This window comes from Panthera onca, chromosome B4, assembly GCF_046562875.1.
Source record: "Panthera onca isolate mPanOnc1 chromosome B4, mPanOnc1 haplotype 2, whole genome shotgun sequence".
NCBI classification, from domain to species: Eukaryota; Metazoa; Chordata; class Mammalia; order Carnivora; family Felidae; genus Panthera; species Panthera onca.
The window spans coordinates 139,292,987-139,312,775 of NC_138345.1; positions in this window are offsets into that span (position 1 = coordinate 139,292,987).

Sequence of the window (19,789 nt, forward strand, 5' to 3'; positions counted from 1 at the left end):
CTGGGCTTTTCCTCCAGGTCTGTGATTTGCACGGTCGCGTCATGGCACAGGGTGGTGGAGTCAGGAAACCCGACGGACGGGGACGTGGCCCCCTGAGGTCAGCTGGCTGGAGGGCTTGGAGAAGTCCGTCACGCACGGAGGCGCTGCTGTCTCCCTTACGTCCGAGACCCCACCCAGAGCACTGGGCACAGACGAGGTCCAGTGTTGCAAGATGCACGGGGCTGGACGGAAGGAAGCGTGCCCCAGGGTCCTCTGTAAAACTGGGGTCACGGGCTTGCCTGGTTAGTGGGGACCTTCCGCAGTCACACCCACTGTCCTCACGGCACAGATACAATAGTAAATGGGAGGCCACGTCTGCACAACAAACCTGATTTTATGTGGCCTTAAGTGCCTTAAAGAAAATAAACAGGGTGCCAATAGACAGTGACCCAGGAGGCGAGGACAGACGGTGGCCGTTCAGAGAAAGTCTCTCTGGGAAGGTGACTTTCGGCTGATGACCGGAAGGTCCGCGATAGTTGTAGCTGTCAGCCTGGCCAGCCTTTAGTTCAGGGCTACTTGCCCAGGTGCTGACGTACGTGGCACCGAGCAGCTGTTGTGTCCAACTCCGGCCACCGGCTGACTTTCAGTGAAGCAGGTTACCCTTTGTAACGTCTGTGGGCCGTCCCATCAGCTGAACGGCTTAACTGGGGTTTCCCCGAGAAAGGAGAAGTTACACCTCAAAACAGCTGCCTCGGTGTCTGCCTGAGCCCGGCCTGCCCGGCCATCCCAGGGTTTTGGTCCTCCCGGCCCCGCAGCCTGCGAGCTACTTTCTTGCAATGACTCATTTTCATTTCTTTTTAGGCCACTTCTATTAAATCTATTTTTATTTTATTTCTATTCAACTTCATAATGCGCGCACACACACACAAACACACACACACACTCTCTCTCTCTCTCTCCTCCTTGTTCTGTGTCTCTGGGGAACAACCATGGCTGATGCTAACACAGAGTCCGGAACTGGGTGTCTCTGTCTGGGTTTATTCTCGGCACGGTTCGCATTTCACTTATTCACCCATGGCCTCAGCTACCCAGATATGCCGAAAACCCCCAACATTCTCTCCCTAACTTGACCCTCTCTCCTGACTCCAGAGCCATGAGATCCAGGAGCCAGCTGGATGGGACAGCCTGGATGCTTCCAAGGTGTCCGCCTTACAATGTTTCTTTTTTTTAAATTCACAACTAGTATTTAATTATGACGTAACACACACACACACACACACACACACACACACACACAGAGGAAAGAACACAGATCATAAGCATCCAATGCGCAGAGTTCAACAAATTTTTGCCAAGCAGACACAGCCACGAAGCCCCCCACCCCGATGCAGACTCTCACATCACCAGGGCCCCAGACGTCCCCTGTCCCTGTCCAGCCATGACCACACTCTCCTCTTTACAAAGTCGGCCACCTTCTGACCGCTGCCCCCCAGGTTAGCTGGTGCCTGTTCTGCATTCTATAGAAATTGAATCATACGGTCTATTTTCCTTTGTGTCTGTTTTTTCAGTCCATGTTATGTTTGAGGGATTCCCCCATGTGGTTTTAGAGACGAGTCATTCACTCATTATTATTACCGCAGAGTGTTCCGCTGTATAATCATTCCACAACTTATTTAAACATTCGACCATTAATGGACGTTGGGGCTGTCTCCAGGGTGGCACCATTTTGTCTGAGGCTGTGCCTTTGATGCATGAGTGTAGGCGGCTCCGTAGGGTATCTTGTAGGCGTTATCGAGTGTGATGGCAGGATCCCACATTCGGCATGTTTATCTACAGTGGATACTGTCCGTAGCTTTCCTAACAAGCCATGAGATCCGACACCTGTGCCTCCATACTTGTGTTCCGATTCTTCCCTATCCTTGCCAACACTTGGTGATGTCTGGCCTTGGAAGTTTCATTCTCTCACGGGCTACGAAATGGTACTGTGTTGTGATCTTTATTGGCCTTTTCTGGATTCCTAATGAGTGTGGATGCCGTGTCACGTATGTCCTGGTCTTTAGGACTTCTTCTGTGACCTGCCTGTTCAGATCTGTCGCCAGTATTTCTATTGAGTGTTTCTGTGTTTTCCGTGTTGGTTTTGGAGTCCTTGGTCAAAGACACTGTGAATATCTGCTCTCATTGAGGGGTTTGCCCGTTTGCTCCTTTTGGTATCTTGACCAACACAAGTTCCTAATTTTAGTGTGGAAATCTATCACACCTCCTTGGCACCGTTCGTGAGTGTCACGTCCTGCCTGAGAGACCCCTGCCATCTCATGATCCCTAAGATAGTCTCCTAACTTGCCCGTTTTTCATGTTCAGATTTACAACAGTTCTGGAAATCAGTTTTCTATGCGATGGTAAGAAGACGAGATATATTTTTTCCATATGCCAATCAAGTGGACGCAGCATCATTTATTGAACAGATGTCTCCCCACCGCTCTGGACCACCGCCATGATAAACTATTTGTTTGAAAAGTGGGCATCTGTTTCTGGGCTCTCCACTCTTCCTCTGGTCTCCTTGTCTGCCCTTGCATTCCAACACCCACTTAATCACTGGAGTTTTCCAATAAATCTTGATTTCTGGCGCGTTAATTCCTGCCTCTGCCTTCTCTTCTAAGACTGTTAGCTATTCTTGGTCCGTTCCATTTCCATACAGGTTTTAGAATCGGCTTAGAATGATTTTTTGAATCGCTGTTCCCAAATACATATTGGCCGAGATTTTAAGATTACGTGAAACCAGGAGATCCACTTGCAAAGTATGTAACTATTATGTATGTCAATCCGTTATTTTTGCTTAATTTCTACATAGGCTATTCTGTCGTTTTCTGTGTAGAGATCTTTTAGGAGTTTAGAGTTATCAAGTCATGGTTAATGGCGTCTTTTTAAATTCTGTTTTTATTTTGTACACGGGCCTTAGATCCACTGGCCTTATTAAATTCACTTATTAATTTTTCTGGTTTGTCCATAGAAACCTTAGAATTCATTACATACAACATCGTATCATCTGAGCATATCTCACTCGGTCTTGCAACTGTGATTTCTTTTTCTTGCTTTGTTGCAGTGGCTAGAACTTTCCGTGGTTTACAACAGAAGAGATAGCAGCTTCTCTTGTATCCAACACCAGGTAAAATATCCCCAGTGCTTGGTCGTTGTGACGCTCATTGGGTTTTTTTTTTTAATGGCTTTTATTAGATGAAGCAAGTTCCCTTGTATACTATATCTGCTGAAATCATTACTTTTTAAACCATGACTAAATGTTGGATTTTATCAAATGCCTTTTATCTGTCTATTGGGATGATTGTCCAGTTTCTCTTGTTTGGTTATTATGGGGCCTATAATGACCGATGTGCAAATGTTGCCTCTGAATTTCTGTATACCCAGCATCCCTGCTGTGTACGGAACTGGACTGCAATGTCCCGCCTATTGTCATATGTCAAGGACTTGAGTCCCTAACACTCACTTTGGGGAATTTTGCCTCCATGTGCATTAGAGACATCGGTCTCTGTGTGAGTTTCCTGTTGCTGCTGTAACAAATTTCCACAAACATGATGATTAAAAAACACAAATTTATTAACTTATAGTACTGGAGGGCAGAAGTCTTTTTTTTTTTTCTTAGTTAAATTTTTTTTTTTTATTTTTGAGAGAGAGAGAGACAGACAGAGCATGAGCAAGGGAAGGGCAGAGAGAGGTGGGGACAGAGGATCTGAAGCAGACTCTGTGCTGACAGCAAGGAGCCCGACGCTGGACTCGAACTCACGAACCACTAGATCATGACCTGAGCTGAAGTCAGACGCTTAACCAACTGTACCACCAAGGCGCCCCAACGTTTATTTATTTTTGAGAGAGACAGACAGACACACAGACCACGAGCAAGGGAGGGGCAGAGAGAGAGGGAGACACAGATTCCGAAGCCGGCTCCTGGCTCCGAGCCATCAGCACAGAGCCCAATGCGGGGCTCGAACCCATGAACCGTGAGATCGTGACCTGAGCTGAAGTCGGACACTTAATGGACTGAGCCATCCAGGTGCCCCTGGAGGGCAGAAGTCTAAACTCAAGCTGTCAGCAGCTGACATCTTTCTGGATGCTCCAGAGCAGAATCTGTCTCCTCGGCTTTTCAGCTTCTAGAGGCCACCTGCCTTCTTTGATTTGTAGTCCCTTCCCTTCATCACTCCAACTTCTTGTGTGGGTCATCACAGCTCCTATTACTGACCGATCTTCCTGTCTTCCTCTTGTGAGGGCCCTCGTGACTACCTTAAGCCTGCTCAGACAATCTGGGAAAACCTCCATAGCTCAGAGGCTTAACTTAATCACATCTGCACAGTCCCTTTTACCATATGAGGTACCATACGCACAGATCCAGGGATTAAGAAGATGTAGATATTTTTGGTGGTGGAGTGGGGTGTAATTCAGTGACGACAGTCCCCATACAACCTTTATCTGTAAAGTGTATGTGAGGGTTCGTTACCCAAATGGTTCTGACCTCATCAAGACAATTGAAAAATGTTTCCTCTCTTTCCGGAAGAGCACTAAGTATATAAGAATCTCGTATAATTTGTTATTCTGTAAATGTTTAGTAGAATCTGAAGGCATATAGGCTTGGAGGAATTTCTTTGGTATGGATTAATTTTAATTATACATTTGTTTATCAAACACTGTAACAAATCCAGAACTTTTCAGATTTTTCTATTTCCGCTTGAGTCAGATTTAGTCAATTGTGTTTTTGATGCAATAGTTTGTTTCATTTTCTTTAATTTCTGATTTTCTTTTTATTTTGTACTTTGTAAAACTATCATTTTAAATTTAATTTATTCTTCTTTAACCTAACTACTTGAAAATGATATTTAGATTGGTTTTGACCCTTTAACATTTTTGAATATCCAAATTAAGTCCCTAAATCTCCCCTCAAGCACAGCTGTAGTATCTTTTCACTGCGGTTATATAATCATACATGACAACGTATTTCCTAATTTTCTTTTGTGAATTTTTTTGATCCATGATTTATTAAAAAATGTGTTGCTTATTTTTTTTGAAATTTGGAAATTATTTCCTTCTTATCATTCTTGTGTTGTTCTAAGTCAGATCTGTCGTGGTCAGAGAATGTGGTGGGCCTGATTTCAATCATAAAATCATTTCTTGAGACTTGCTTTGTGGTTCAACATATGGGGAATCTTAGTAAATGCTCCATGTGTACATAAAAATGCAAAACCTACTTTCGTTGGATGCATATATTCTGTCTATATCAGTCCCATTAAATCTATTGATTATATTAGGTCTTGGGTTCAGCAACTGACCATTTTGTCTGTTTTTGCTTTTAGTTGCAAAGTGAGATTTGTAAGGATCTCCCATAATGACGGTTTCTTTGTCAATTTATGGTCTTTGCTGTAGTGGTCATGCTCATGGGTACTTGGAGGCTTTGTTCATAGGTGACAATATTTTTAGAATTTTTATCTCCCCAGAAGAGTGACCCTTTAGTGGCTATAAAATGTTTCTTTCTCTTTTTTTTAACTAGCAATCCTGTGTGCCTCAAAGTTTACTGCATCTGATACTTGACGGCTACATCACCTTGTCATTATTGTGATTAGCATATTATTGTGGTTATTAGCTATTATTTGCATGGTATGTCTTTATCCACCTTTTAATATCAACTTTTCCGTATCTTTAATTTTTTGTAAGAATATATAGTATATGTTTTACTTTAGTATGAGAATTTTTATCTATTAATTAGTGTACTTAGTCTATTCATATGTGACATAAACACTGATTTTTTATTGGAATTTTCTGCCTTAATATTTCTACATATTACATCTGATCTGTGTTTCTATCCCATTTTTTTTTATTTCTTTTGGTTTATTCCAAAATTTTTATCGTTCTTTTTCCCCTTCTTTTATCTCATTGTGTATGTTTCGGGTTACTATGTGATTATCAGTTGCCCCGTGGCTTGTTACCCACATTCTTCTGGGCCAATTTCTAGAGCATTTTATCATTTCTTGAACTTAAAAACTGTACAATACGTTACTCTCTTTCCTTACTTCTATAGCATTGTTGCCTTATATTTTAATTTAATTTAATTTAATTTAATTTAATTTAATTTAATTTAATTTAATTTTATATATTTTATTTTATATTATTGTAAGAAATAAAAAGTTTTACAATATCACAGTATATAATTATGGCTTCAATTATAGATACAATTTATATATATTCCACTTCTGCATTTCTATGCCTACCCTGGGAGTCATTTTTTTTTCTACCTAAACAACTTCTGTGGTATTCTTTAGGTAAGGTTCTACTAGTGTATAATTCAGTTATAGTCTAATTATGTCTTTGTTTTACCTTTACCTTGGGAAAATATTCTTTCAGCATACAGAATTCTGGGCTGACGGCTCTTTCCTTCCAGCCCTGTGTGGATGATGTGCCCTTGGCTTTGGGATTCCGATATATCAGTTAAGCCCTCTTTCTTATTATTGGTCTTTGAAAGCGATTCATTTTATTTTCTCTGCTGATTTTTTAGATTTTTCTCACTGTTTTTGGTTTAATAAGTTTGACTCAAATACATCTCTTTACGTGCGTGTGCATTCACACACATTTGATTTGGGGGGGTTGGTTTGGGGAAAAGTTAGACAAATATGATGTGAGTTCCATTTTTTTTACTTCTTCCTTTGATTCCTCAACTACGTACATCTTGGACATTTTCATCATGTCTTCAGATGTCTCCCAGGCCCTCTTGTAATACTTCCCATCCTTGTCTCCTTGATGCTCTAGACGAGATATTTTCTACTGAACTATCTTCTCATTTATTCATCCTCTTTTTTTACATGTAATATTTGTTACTTTGGTTATTTAGATCTATGTATGACCACACATAACACATCTGGTAACTTAGAGACACTGGTTTAAACATTTTCAATTTCTCATTTCATGACACAATCTTACTGAAATTCTTCATGCTTCCTTCGACATCACTGTCTCTGTCCCAACTCAGGGGACGCGAGCATTGTAAGATGGTTCTCTGAAGCATATTGCCTGGACTTCCAGCGGAACTGCTTTCAGATTCTTTGAACTCATATGGTACACTATTAATGAAAATTCCCTCTGAACCTCATATATCCACTCACACAATATCGGTGCAGTTGATGGCTTTTTCATCATCTAGATGAATTTTTATGATCTCTACAAATAATGTCATGGCTACTGCTTTGTGTCATCACCGCCCCCCCCTTTATAACTGCGGTATAATTTACACACCATAAATTTGTCATTTTAAGTTAATTGATTAAAATTTTTTTAACGTTCACCTATTTTTAGGAGACAGAGAGACAGAGTGGGGGAGGGGCAGAGAGAGAGGGAGACACAGAATCCGAAGCAGGCTCCAGGCTCCGAGCTGTCAGCACAGATTCCCTACGCGGGGCTCAAACCCATGAAACGCAGGATCATGACCTGAGCCGAAGTCAGACGCTCAACCGACTGAGCCACCCAGGTGCCCCAAGTTAATTCAGTTTTTAATAGATTTAGGTTCTCTTGTAAAATTCCCCATCATTCATCCATGTTCTTACATCTTAGTGAATGTAGAGTTTATATAAAATGGCTTCTCCACATGGATATTTGTGGATCTGTTTCTAACGTTTGTTTTGTCTCTTTTCTTTGTTTTCTTGGCTTTGTTTTCCAGGCTTCTGTGCCTGACACACTTTTGGTTGCCTGTTGGCCATGATATGTAAAAATCATACAGATGATTTGATGGTACTCCTTTCCCTCAAAAATGCATTTACTGTTTCTTCTGGCAGGCTTTTATGCTGGGGCTAGTTCCAAGCTACAAACTCATTTATTCGAAGCTGGGTTTCAGTGTTTGCAAATTCTGGCCTGGTTTTGGCTTCTTCTGACTCTCTGTAGCCCCTCCAGAAATTCTAAGTGAAAGTTTGGATCACATTCTAGGACTTTTATCTTTAAAGGGCCTGAAGAGTAGATTTTGTCTCCTGGGCACTTAAGAGTTCCAAACGCTGTGTTTGACTTCTTAGCTGTTCAGCTGCCGCTTAAGAATCCAGCACGTGGGCAAATCCAAGAGCGTCAAGGCCAGCGTAGATCAGCCCTCCCCTCCCCATCCCACCCACACTTCCTGTGCCAGCCCCTGAGTGAAAAACACATAACTTCTGGGCTTGTGTGTTATGCACACAATGCGGGACGAACTGCCCAATACAAAACATTTCTCTGTAAGGAGCTCTGATTCTCTCTGCACCTCACCTCTAGATGGACAAAACCTTTCAGACAAGATCCTCTCTCTGAGGCCATTTTCTTGCTTAGCTGGAAGCATGGATTCACCTGCTGCTGGTTATTTTATGGCTGGTGCCCTCTGAAGTTGTTTCTAGATTCAGCTCTGGAAAAGCCCGCCTGGATTCCTTAATCCACCATCTGCCCCCCCCCCCCCACCCCATGGCCTTAGCACGCACATCTTTTAGGATGGTTTGGCCTCATAATCGACTGGTAACCTGCATCGCCCCTATATTGAAGATGCGCGCTAGGGACCGCTATCTTTGGACTTTCAGCACGGTGCCTGTCACTTGTTATTTGCCCAATACGTGGTGGTAGACAACTGTCCAAGGAAGGACGGAAGTGCCTGAAAGCTGTGCCGTGTTTCAGGGCGTATGGAATGCTTTCACAAACGTGATTTTATTTGGAGTGTGGCATTGAGTGACTAAAGCCACTTACTTTGTCTCATAAGGCAGATGCAATCTTCGGTACAAGTATTGTGACCCTCTCAAAAATGAGGAAATTAGACCTCAGGGAGGTTAAGTAACAAGCCTGAGATTATGATAAGGCTTTTAAGTAGGAGGACTGGGATTAGAATCTATGGTCTTTGCATTTTGCCAGATGGCATCGTGATACAGTCTGGCTCTGATGTATGCACGGATGGTAATTTAAACAAGGCCTTTGGCATCAAATTTGGCTTCCCATCAGTGTTGGCAATTCCCAAGACTTTCACATCCCCTGCCTGGAACCCTGGGCACCTTTGAAATTCAGAACTTTTCCACTGGATACCTGGGTTTACAGATGCTAATCCTGTACTCACTTTACCCAGGAACTTTCACAAAGTAAAGCAAAGTTACAAGCTGTTTTTCTATGCTTTCATGTAAGAGGGATGCTTGTGTTTGTGAAGAATTATGCCAGGAGGCTGCTGGCAGCTTTTGTCAGATGACATAGAAACATCTGTTCCAATAAAGTCCTCCTCACAGACTCATTTGCAGGGAACAAGTCCTTCCTCTGGCAATGTGAGAGCAGACCCGGTCAGGTGGTCTTAGATGGGATTTGGTTATTTTCTGAGTGTTCCCCCTTAAGCACCAGGGGTCTAGAATTACAGGTGACCCATGATCTGGAGGTAGTTTGGCATGGCTGGGAGTGCTTTGCCAAGCTCAGGGTAGACTGTCCTGAGGTGTGCTGCCTCGACAGAGGGCAGGTGAGCATCAGGGGGGTCATGGGGCAGTGTCTGAGGAGGTCCACTTACCCTGCCACATCTGCCAGGTCCTAAGATAAAGATAGTTTTGGGGTTATGGTACGAAGGGGCCAGAACCCAGAAAGGAAGAAGCTTCCAGTGACCGAATTAGTCTAACTCAGTGGAAAACATACTTCTTTGGAACAAGTAGAAGGGAGCATACTGGTCAGCCCGCCATGTGGTTTGGCCGCCGAGGGCCCCTGAGCTGCTGTTGGAGGCTACGGCCCCGTCCACACTGCCGTGCACCTGACGGACGCTACTCTTGGAACGCGTGATCTTTGTGACCCCGTCTCACTGGACACCGCAAAGCTTTCTCTCTCTTGTGTTTTTGTCGTGCACCGAGCCATGCTTACATTGTGTGTGGCAGGAAGAGCGATGGCTAAAAAGCAAATACAAGCCATGAATGGTAACATCTCAAGGATTTGGTCAAGTTGTTTGGTGACCCCGCAAAGCAGGATACAGCCATCTTCAGGGTCCGGGTCCTGATCTGCACTGCACCACTGCACAGCGAGGTGGCGTGGGCGGGTTCTGAGTGGATCTGTGCTTTGGTTTCCTCAGTTGCAAAATGTGGATAAAGGCAGAAACTGCCTCAAAGTTTATGCTAAGGTTGAAATGAGAAAGCGGGCGGGCTGAAGAGGCAGGAGGAGCTCCACTCGTCCTCCCTGCGACTCCCGCACGCGTGCAGCCTCCCAGACTCCAGCACATCCCTCCCGCGTCGTGGAACACACGTGACACTGTCCGTCCCCCCCTCCGCGGACTCTCCAGCCGGGATCATGCTCTGAATTGATGAACAAAGTCTTCAAAGGGTTTTTGTCTTTATCCCTCACCATCTGTCAAACAGAGTCAGCGACACGAAGTAAGAAAACAGATTCCTCTTTGGGAGCCTGGGGGGCTCTGTCTGTTGAGCGTCCGACTTCGGCTCAGGTCATGATCTCACAGTTCGTGGGTTCAAGTCCCGCATCGGGCTCTGTGCTGGCAGCTCAGAGCCTGGAGCCTGCTTTGGATCCTCTGTCTCCCCCTCTCTCTGCACCTTCTCTTCTAGTGCGTGCTCCCTCTCTCTCAAAAATAAATAAACATAAAAAAAGAAAAGAAAACATATGGCTCTTATCTGGAATGTCCTACAAACAAGCCTTAATTTTTAAAAAAATTAGTTTTAAAGCAGCCAAATGGAAATACATAAACTCTGTATAGAAAGCACTTAATAGCAACTATTGGGCATATAAAGGAGTGTCCTGATTTATCTTCCTTCTGCCCAAACTGGAGGGAAGCCGGGGCCCATGGCGCTGGCTGCAGGGACAGGGACAGAGGCGGACTTCACGGTTTAGACACGTACAGACACTGACCTACATTTCACTGCTCGTTGGGATGATTAAGATCACAAGTGAAATAGCGGTTAATTGACTCTATAAATTCTATACGTGAAAAGAAACTCTCTCTCAACGAGTGCAAGTTTGTAATTCAGCTTATGTTGTAATAATGGCTCAGAAAATTAGCAAAGGAAAAGATCGTTTCAAAGCTGGGCCGCATGGGGCTGCTGAACTGGGCCTTGTCCCCAGACAGGCGTGGGAGCCTGGCCCCGACGAGGCTCTCGGCTCCCTCAGAGGGTGGCCCGGGGGGGCCCCAGCGCATGGCCCGGCAGCACTGTTCTTCTGACGCCTTTCCTGCCAGAATCCCACCCACCCACCTCTCCGGGCTCGCTCACTATTTCTTTGCACGTACGCTCATTCATTTTTGTGACTTTTAATGTCTGTTTATTTATTCAACAGTGTTCAGTACAGCTTCTCACGTCCAGGGCACTCTGCTGGGCAGGAAGTTGTCAACTGTAGACAAGACAGCACGGTCCTGGGCTCTCAGGCACTGGGCGCTCAAGTGGAGAGTGAGACCCCGGCAGACCCCGCGGAGCACAAAGCTCCCCTTGCCCCCGGCCCGCGGAACCCCTACTCAGAGCCCTGGGGCTCACCCCCGGTAACAGCAGCCTTTCAGAACAGATCCTCATTCCCGTCTGATAACTACAGAGCAGTGGCTCGAACCAGGGGACCGGCGGGTTGAAACGTGACCCTCTGAGTGGTCCCGAGTGCCGTGATCTCCCCACCACGCCACCCTTTCTCCGGTCCGTGCTGATGTGGGATCGGGGACCCTCTGTGCTGCCTGCTCAGTACTGAGTGACCTGACTCCCCAGTTCCTGGCCGCAGGTGGGGTGTGGACATCGCCACCTGGGGCTCCGGTCATGTGACCTCTCCAGCGTCCCCAGTGCTTCTGGGACACATAGCCTTCATGCCACGGGCAGCCACGGGCGGCTACAGACCACAGGCACCCGTTATTTATTTCCGAGTCAAGCTTGTAGCACACTGCATACACTAGGTGCTCAACAGTTGTCTGTGGAATGAGTCAGCGATCAAATAACTATAGTGGCTGTTTCCGAAATCAATGTGACCAAAGATCTCCGCTCTGGGTCCTCCTCCCGCCCTCAGAGGCGCCCCTGACACGAGCACATAACTCCCAGCCTAGAAAACAAATCATCCCAGACTGCACATCGAGCTGCGATTTCTCCTTGCAGAGAACCCCTCGCGGTATGAGGGGGCCACCCCGCCAGAGCGTGGCCGGACCTCAGGCCCAGCGGGCAGCATCCTCGGGAACCCAGGGCACGTGCCCCTGGCCGCCTCCAGCCCTGCTCCCGTGGGTGACCGGCCCCCTTCGGTCGGCACGGGAAGAGCTCGCTGGGCCCGAAATACCCAGATGACGTCCCCGAGGAGACCTCCAAGACGCCCGTCCGCATCCGCGTCTCTCCTGGATGTCAAAATGTTGACTCGGTCCCCACGAAAATGCAGCTTTGGGGAAAAAACTCACATCTTTTCAAATTTTCTGCAATCCCTGTCATTTGAGGCATATGTTTGTGCATAATGATGTTCCGAAGTGAAGTGACATTTCAGAGTAATGAGGCTTCAGTGACAACGTGTGAGAGATGTGACAAGTTTTCTCTAATACGAAAAAAAGACCAAAGACAAACGGAAAACGAGGGCCGACTCAGCCTGCCAGCCCGGAGGAGGTGTTGGGGAGCACGTGTCCCCCGGCCGTCGGGGGGAGCAGGTGGTGTGGCAAAGCACAGGGGTGTCGCTGTCATGCAGGGGTCCCCCCAGGACCCCTGATCGCTGGCCCAGCACTGCTGGCCCTACTTACCTCCGGCCCTTCTCAAGCCTCCATAGACCTGGCCGGGCCGTGTGGACGCCTCCTGCCCCTGGGCCCCTCAGGACCTGCCAGGGCAGCCGAGGACGCAGGCAAGGGGCGGTCCTGGCTGGACTTACCCCTGAGGGCATCAGGGAGGAGGGTGCCCTCTTCGCAGGAGCCCAGGGCCCTGACTGCCACCCACCCCCAGCCGCTGGTGTCCCATCCGCTGGTGTCCCCTTACTCCTCGGCCACACGAGGGAGCCCTGCAGCCCTGCCCACACATCCCTAAGACTTCACATTTGTCCTTCAAAGGCAGTTTACTGATGGGGGGGAAAAAGGCCCCTGAACTGTGTGCCTTCATTCCACACGCGTTTGCTGAGCGCCTGCTGTGTGCCAGCCACGCGGGGCCCACCCTCTGGACTTAAATCAACAGCTCGAAATCTGTGAAACAAGTTCTGTGTGCAGGAGGGGCCCCTTGACCCACTCCTTGAGGCGGGAGAGAAGGAAAAGCCCCCCCCACCCCGGGAGAGCGGGCGAGGGGCCTTGCTTGGTGGCCACGTTGGCAGATCCACAAACGTGCCTGTGTTCTGCTCCTTGGGACGCCTCCTCCGTCCCCAGGGGCAGCTCTGCTCCTGCCTCAGTGAAAGCAGAGGGGAAGAAGGCGGGCGTCCCACCCTCCACCGTGGGCTCCCACCCCGAGCCTCTCCATCTGCACAGCCGGTGTCCAGCCGGTGTCCGTGTCGGCATTCACCGGGCACTTTCGGTAATCGGCATTTCTGCACGCGTCCTTCCGGGGCCCGTTGCACCTACCTGTCCAGTGACCCGGAGCCCCACAGGCCATCCCTCTGGCACTCCCCAGGCTCAGTTAAAAGGCTTCCTGCAAATGGGGAGCCAGAGACCCACTGTGTCCTCACCTCCATTCATTGCCCTCGCGGGCTCGTCCCAAGCGGTGGGGTCACGAGGCCGGAGCGGAGAATTTGCCATTAAGGGGATGTGGGGCGGGGGTTCTGCGTGTCTAACGGACACGCCTTCATCCTCGAAGGAGTGAGGGACGCAGGATCTTCCTGACAGTCCAGCCCTGAAACAAGGCAGACCTGGGGGCCGAGCCCCAAAAGCTAAGGCGACGGAGTGAGCACAGGCTCTCCCCTTCCTCCCCGCTCCCGGGGCCCAGGTGACCTACCCCACTCGAGTTCCTCTGTACCCAGGACTCACCCCTGTTTATCCCACGGCTGAAGGGGGTGGAATTTCAGCCCCCTCCCCAAAAACGTTTGTCCATCCAGAACCTCAGAATATGACTTTGTTTGGAACAAGGTCTTTGCCGATGTAACTAAGGTCATCCTGGGTCAGGGCGGGCCCTAAATCCAACGACAACATCCTTCCAGGAGAGAGAGACGCAGGAAAAGGGGGCCGCGTGTCGGTGAGGCAGACACCGGGTGACGTGGCCACAAGCCAAGGGACACCCCGGATTGCGGCCACCACCCGCGGCCGATCACAGCCCCGGAGGAACCAAGCCGGCCCGCATCTCGCTGTCTGACCTCTGGCCCCCAGGGCTGGGAGACAACAGAGGCCGGTGGTTTCAAGCCTCCTCTTTTCCGGCCTTCGTTTCAGCCACTCAGGGAACTCACACAACCGTCCTCGGAGACTTCCGCCTCTGGTCTCCGCGTCTGCTTCCCAGGAGACGGCGAATCTCTTAAGGAACGTCCTTCCCCTAATTACCCAGCTCTGTATCCCCAGGCCCTGGCCCTGAGGTTGGCACACAGTAGGTGCTCATTAAGAGCTTGTTAGAGTGCGCTGAGCTCTGGACACTTGATCACAGGGAGCCTCCCGGGACGTCACTCAGCAGGACCAGCGGAGACCCTTCCGTACTTTCTTGCTCAGGAGGAAGAAGCTTGGGAAGAGTCAGCTGCTGGTGGACAAAGGAAGGGAGCTTTGCGCAGCCATTTCAAACGCGGGCGCGAGATCAGGGGCAGGCGGGCCGATGAGGAGAGTCATGTCGGTTAATGAGACCCGAGTCTCTCCAGCAAGTTCTTCTCATCTTCTAAGGAGCGGGATTCTCCACTGAGACAGGACGATGGGCTGTGAGGTAGCAGGTGTCGGGCAGGGGGTGGGGGGTGACCACCTAGCCAGGGTGAGGCTGATGATTAGGGGGGCCGCTGGTGGCCCCTCCCAGGGTCAGGCCGGCCTGGGAATGAAGCCATTCCGCCCGTGTCACTTCTAAACTCCTGACGTCTCGGCGTCTTTCAACACCCGCCAGGGCTGCTCTGCTGCCTGGACGCCAGACCGCCTGTGCCCTCCGCTGGGATGAGGGCCGGAGGCCGCCCTGCACCTTCCAGACCGGGGCCCAGGGCAGTGAGACAGTCCGTGCTGGTTCCTGGGGACAAGCAAGGAGCCTCCGTGAGCCCCGGCACCTGTGGCAAGGCAGTCCTGAGGGGTCTCCGGACCTCCTGCCTCCACCAACACTCGCTGAGCCCCTAGTGCATGCAGGCGTCCCTCCCGCTGAGCCCCCGTGTCCCCTGACCCCTGCCTGCAGGCTGGGACCCGGAGGAGCTGTATGAGACTAACAAGCAGGACACTGGGGCTGAGCATGCACCTGCTGCAGGAGACCCAGCACCCTGCCCTGCGGTCTCAGGACACGCTGGAGACCCCCCACGTGGGTGCTCAGGGGTGTCCTGTGTTCCAGCACCCCCACCCCCGCCTCCACTTTCCTGCCGGGGCTCTTGCAGGTGCCCCGGGGGGCAGTCCAGCCACAGCCCTGCCAAGGCCACATTGTTCTGGTGCCCCTGCAGCGGCCTCGGGCTGACTTCCCAGTGAGTGCCAGCACTGCGGACTTGGGGGAAACGTCCAAGGGCTGGATCTCCGTCCCCAAGTGACACTGAGACCCCGAGAGCCAGCAGTCCCCACTGGCTTCGCAGGAGGGAGGGTGTGTGATCACTACAGCCCTTATCTCTCCAGGCTCCAGCGGCCCACCTGGGCACTGATGGTTTCCGGGGCAAGTCTGGTGGAGGTCCCTCTGCGTGTGGAGAAGGACGGACCCTGCCTGATGCGGGGTGACGGTAAAAGCAGGTTAATAGAATAATTACGGGAGATATGACCAAAGAAGGGAATGCAAGGGAGCACTCCATGGGGAGGACCAGAGGTGTGTGCGGAGGGGAGGACCGTGGAGAGTGGGGAGGATGGCGGGGGAGGGGTGTGCTGTGCTGGGAGGACTGCTGGGGGGGATTTCTATGTGAGGAGGACCCTGGGGGGTGTGGAGGGGAGGACGGCGGGAGGCAAGCGGAGGGGTCCTTTGCATCTTTCATCGCACCCTTGCCAGTGATTGTTGGGGTGTCTTTACGCCCCTGTTTATTTAACACTTGTCTCCTACGTAAGCCTAGCAGGAAGCACATTAATATTAGTTAATATTTATTTAGTACTCGGTGCCAGACTCCAGGCTAAGAGGTTGATGTGGATTAGCTCGTTTCATTCCTGGGCAAATCTCGAGGAGTTTCTGTTTTTTTCTCTGTAACAAAGATGTGACGAGCGGGGACCGGCCACTAGCTGGCAGAGGGAAGAACGGCACTTGTGGAGGGTCCCCTGTCCCCGACGCAAGACTCTGGTGTGCCTGTCACCGCGTGTCCCGAGTGCTGCACGAATGGCTGGGTGGGCAGGTGGCCCTCTGCTTCCTCTGCGATACTGACCGTGGCTGCGACAGGAACCCACCCGTGAAGTTCAAGCCCCCGTTTCCGGGGCCCGACTCCCCCAACAGCCCTGCCTTCAGCACCCGTGTTGGGAGTGCCCACGACAGTCAGGGAGGAGGACCCAGCATGTCTCTCTGTTTCGCTGGGGACGGGGAGAGACCTCTGCAGTCCGGGACATTATGATCGTCCCCATCGGACCCCGCCTCCCCTGGGGGGGCTTCTCGGGGAACCTGGCTGTTTTAGTAGAACTTGCAAAGGATGCTCTGCGTCGACCATCACCCTTCACGGAGGGCACTTTCAGGGGACAGGGGACAGGGTGACTGGGGCTGGGGCCCGGCTTTGCCACTTATTCTGCTCGGACAAGTCAACCTCTTGTTCGCGCACGAGCTGGCCGCTCCAAAGCTCACCCGCGGCGGTGCCTCCCGGAGCCCCACGGAAGCCTGGCTCATCCAAGAAAGAGCCGACATGCTCGGGGATGATCGCGTGCGCCGGGCATATTTCAAGAGATGTTTTCGTCCAAAAATGCTCAAAAGAGAAATTTCAAGGAGTCGAGGCTGCAGAAACCTAGCTCTCCGGACGTAATCTCCCCTTTGGAGATTACGGGGTTGCACTGAGCACAGAGCAGGGCGCTGCCCGCGTGGCTGGCCTGTTCAAGGCAGATGTGACTGTGCCCTGCCCCGGACGGCATGCCCCTGGGGATCTGCTGGCTCCCGGTCTGTTTCCGTACCCGACGCCCGTGCCTCCGGCTTTCCCCCCTCGCGCCCCTGGGTCCACAGGACACCTTCCCTCCCATGAGCCCCCTCACCCAGCCTGTCTCAGGTTCACAAACCTTGTGACCGAACTGTGTGCAAACCTGGAGTAATCGAGCTCAGAGACCGGGAGCCAACCCTTGTTTCGGGAGCCGCGGGAATTCGGGAGCCCCACACGGCGGCTCGGAAGCAACTCGTTCGTCCTTCTCCCAAGGTGTGCCGTTCCCTGAACGTATCTCTCGGAAAAGAGAAAAATCCTTTGCCAGCTCGCAGGTGCTCACGCACGAGGCGGGGCTCTCGGAGCACGGGCTGGTGGAAGGAAGCTGTTCCCAGGATTTATGCAGCCCCTATCCCCCAAGGAGCGCCAAGGCTTACAAATTCCATCATTTTAGCCTTTTATATACTCATTACAGCAGTTTGGGAAACATTTCAAAATTAGACAAGCATTAGCTTAGCTTATAAAATTAAAAATAAACTGTTAACAGCCTTAATGATGTTGTATTAAATGCCAGAGCTAATAATACCTCACATTTCTTTAATACTTTATGGCTTTAAGCACACTTGTAAATAACTTCTCATCTTGGAAGATTTTCACAACAGGCCCCTCTGGGGAGAGCACTGCCCGCCCTGCCTCACACACTGGGCGGCTGGCAGCTTGGGGCTCGGCCGGGCCACTACAGAGGGCTCCTGTCCTCACTCCCAGCGAAGGGTCCTCCCGGGGACCGAAGCCTGAGGTCTGACTGGGGTCCTGGAGCGGCCATCGAGTCAATTCTGCCATTCTGTGTTCTCAGACCTGCATTAGCGACCGCCCCCCTGCTCTGATCCCACAGCCACAGCTCTGGCTCATCCTCACCAGAAATGCTACTTGGGGAGGGGACAGTGTAGCCCCCAGCCTGGGAGCCCACAGGGCGGGGCTCACACTGCCCTGTGAAGGTAGCGAGATGCCCACTTTCTGCTCCCTGGGCCGTGGCTGCAGCTGATGGAGAGCAGGTGTCGGGTCTGTCCACGTCTACGTCCACGTTCACTCCTTTCCGGTCTCTGCCTCTCTCCAACCAGGCTGGCCTGTGGGGCTCAGAAGGCCGCCCGGCCCCGAGCCCGCAGGTTTTCCGCAGACACACTCTGTGATCCACAGGTCCCAGTGCCAAATGAACATGCGTGTCCTTTGTTGAAAAAGGATTAAGAGTTGTGACCCAGCCGCCGAGGGGGGTCCTTCTGTCCCTGTGAGGCCGGCCGTGGTTCGAAGACTCAAAGTGTCCAGAGGACAAGGATGTGGGGGGAACTGGAAAGGAGACAGGCAGGATAAAGGAAAAACCCCGGGCAGAGGGTGGAACCCCCCCCACAAGCCACTGCCGCCCCTCCCCTTCCCGGAGAAGCCCTGTGTCCCCGCAGGTGCACGTGCAGGGTGTCTCCAGCAGCCTCACGGGCTGGCACCCCAGCCTGTGCCCCTCACGCCCCACCAGGCCTTGCCCTGAGTGCCGCGTGTGAGAGAACCTGGTGCACACTGTCCTTGACCGCTGCTCCCCCAGCGACAAGGCCCAGCGGTCACCACGGACCGGAGCCTTCAGGTCAAGCTTGTGCTTGGCTCTCCTGCTGGTGAGCATGATTTCATTTGATCCCCAGGCTTATGGGCTGGAAAGCAGGGTTTCAGGAAGACTGAGTGGCTTGCCCGGACCACAGAGAACTGGGGCCTGGGGGGGAGGGGCCTGACCTTGAACCTAGCCTCTCCACCACCTGCCCTGTCCCTTGTGGGCTGAGGAGGGCCATCTCGCAAGTGTCCCGACCCCGGAGAGACACGTGGGGTCAAGCAAGCTCCGTTCACACTCAGCAGGCTCTGCTGTTCGTTTTGCGGCCCTAGAACGTTCCCATGGCTTTTCCAGGCTTTCGCCTTCTCTGTGCCTTACAGGTAAAGTGTTCAGGAGGGGAGCCGGCCAGGACGACAGTAGCCAAACCTTAGCAGAGCTTCTCCGCTCCCTTCCCCTCTTGTCCCGCCTTGTCTGGGACAGGCCCGCCCGCCATGGGTCATTTCCACCCTCCTGCGCCCTCCTCCAGGGCCGCCAGGGCCGGATGCTCATGCAGCACACTTTCTCTGGGCACCCCCATCTTTTCTGCCAGTTATCCTTTGCCGGTGATGACTTGGAAAGGCGGAGAGAAGGCTGGGGGCTCCCTGCGACTGTGATGGCCCCTCACCGTCCCCCAAACCGGCCCTTGCCTCCGACCAAGACCGGATCCTGGGCTCCTCTGGGCCACCTGCTTGTCTGCGGGCATTTCGCTGGAGACCAGACCGAGGCCAGCTGGGAGGTGCGGTCTTCTCGAGCACTCCGTGACCCGGGAAGAATTGTCTTTCTCTCCTTTTCCACAAGCGTGACATGGAAACAAAAGGCAGAGTCCTCTTCAGCAGTCCCGGTGACACGTGGGCTCGTAAAGCATTCGCCAACCCCCCAGGTTCTTCAACCCCTGATTGAGTGTTTAAAAAGTGTGCTAAGCAGAAAGTGGTCCCCAGCCCGAACAGAGAGGGCTTGTTAGCACCGCCCACCGTGATCTCCACGACCACGGCGGCAGCGAGGGCAAGGTCTGGAGGGAAAAACCAAGAGCATTCCTTGAGCCGGCGAGCCCACGTGTGCCTACCTTCACCTTGAGTGCGGCTGGCATCTGGCCTCAGGGTCCCTGCAGCTCACCAGGGACTCACTTCTGCTGCCCCC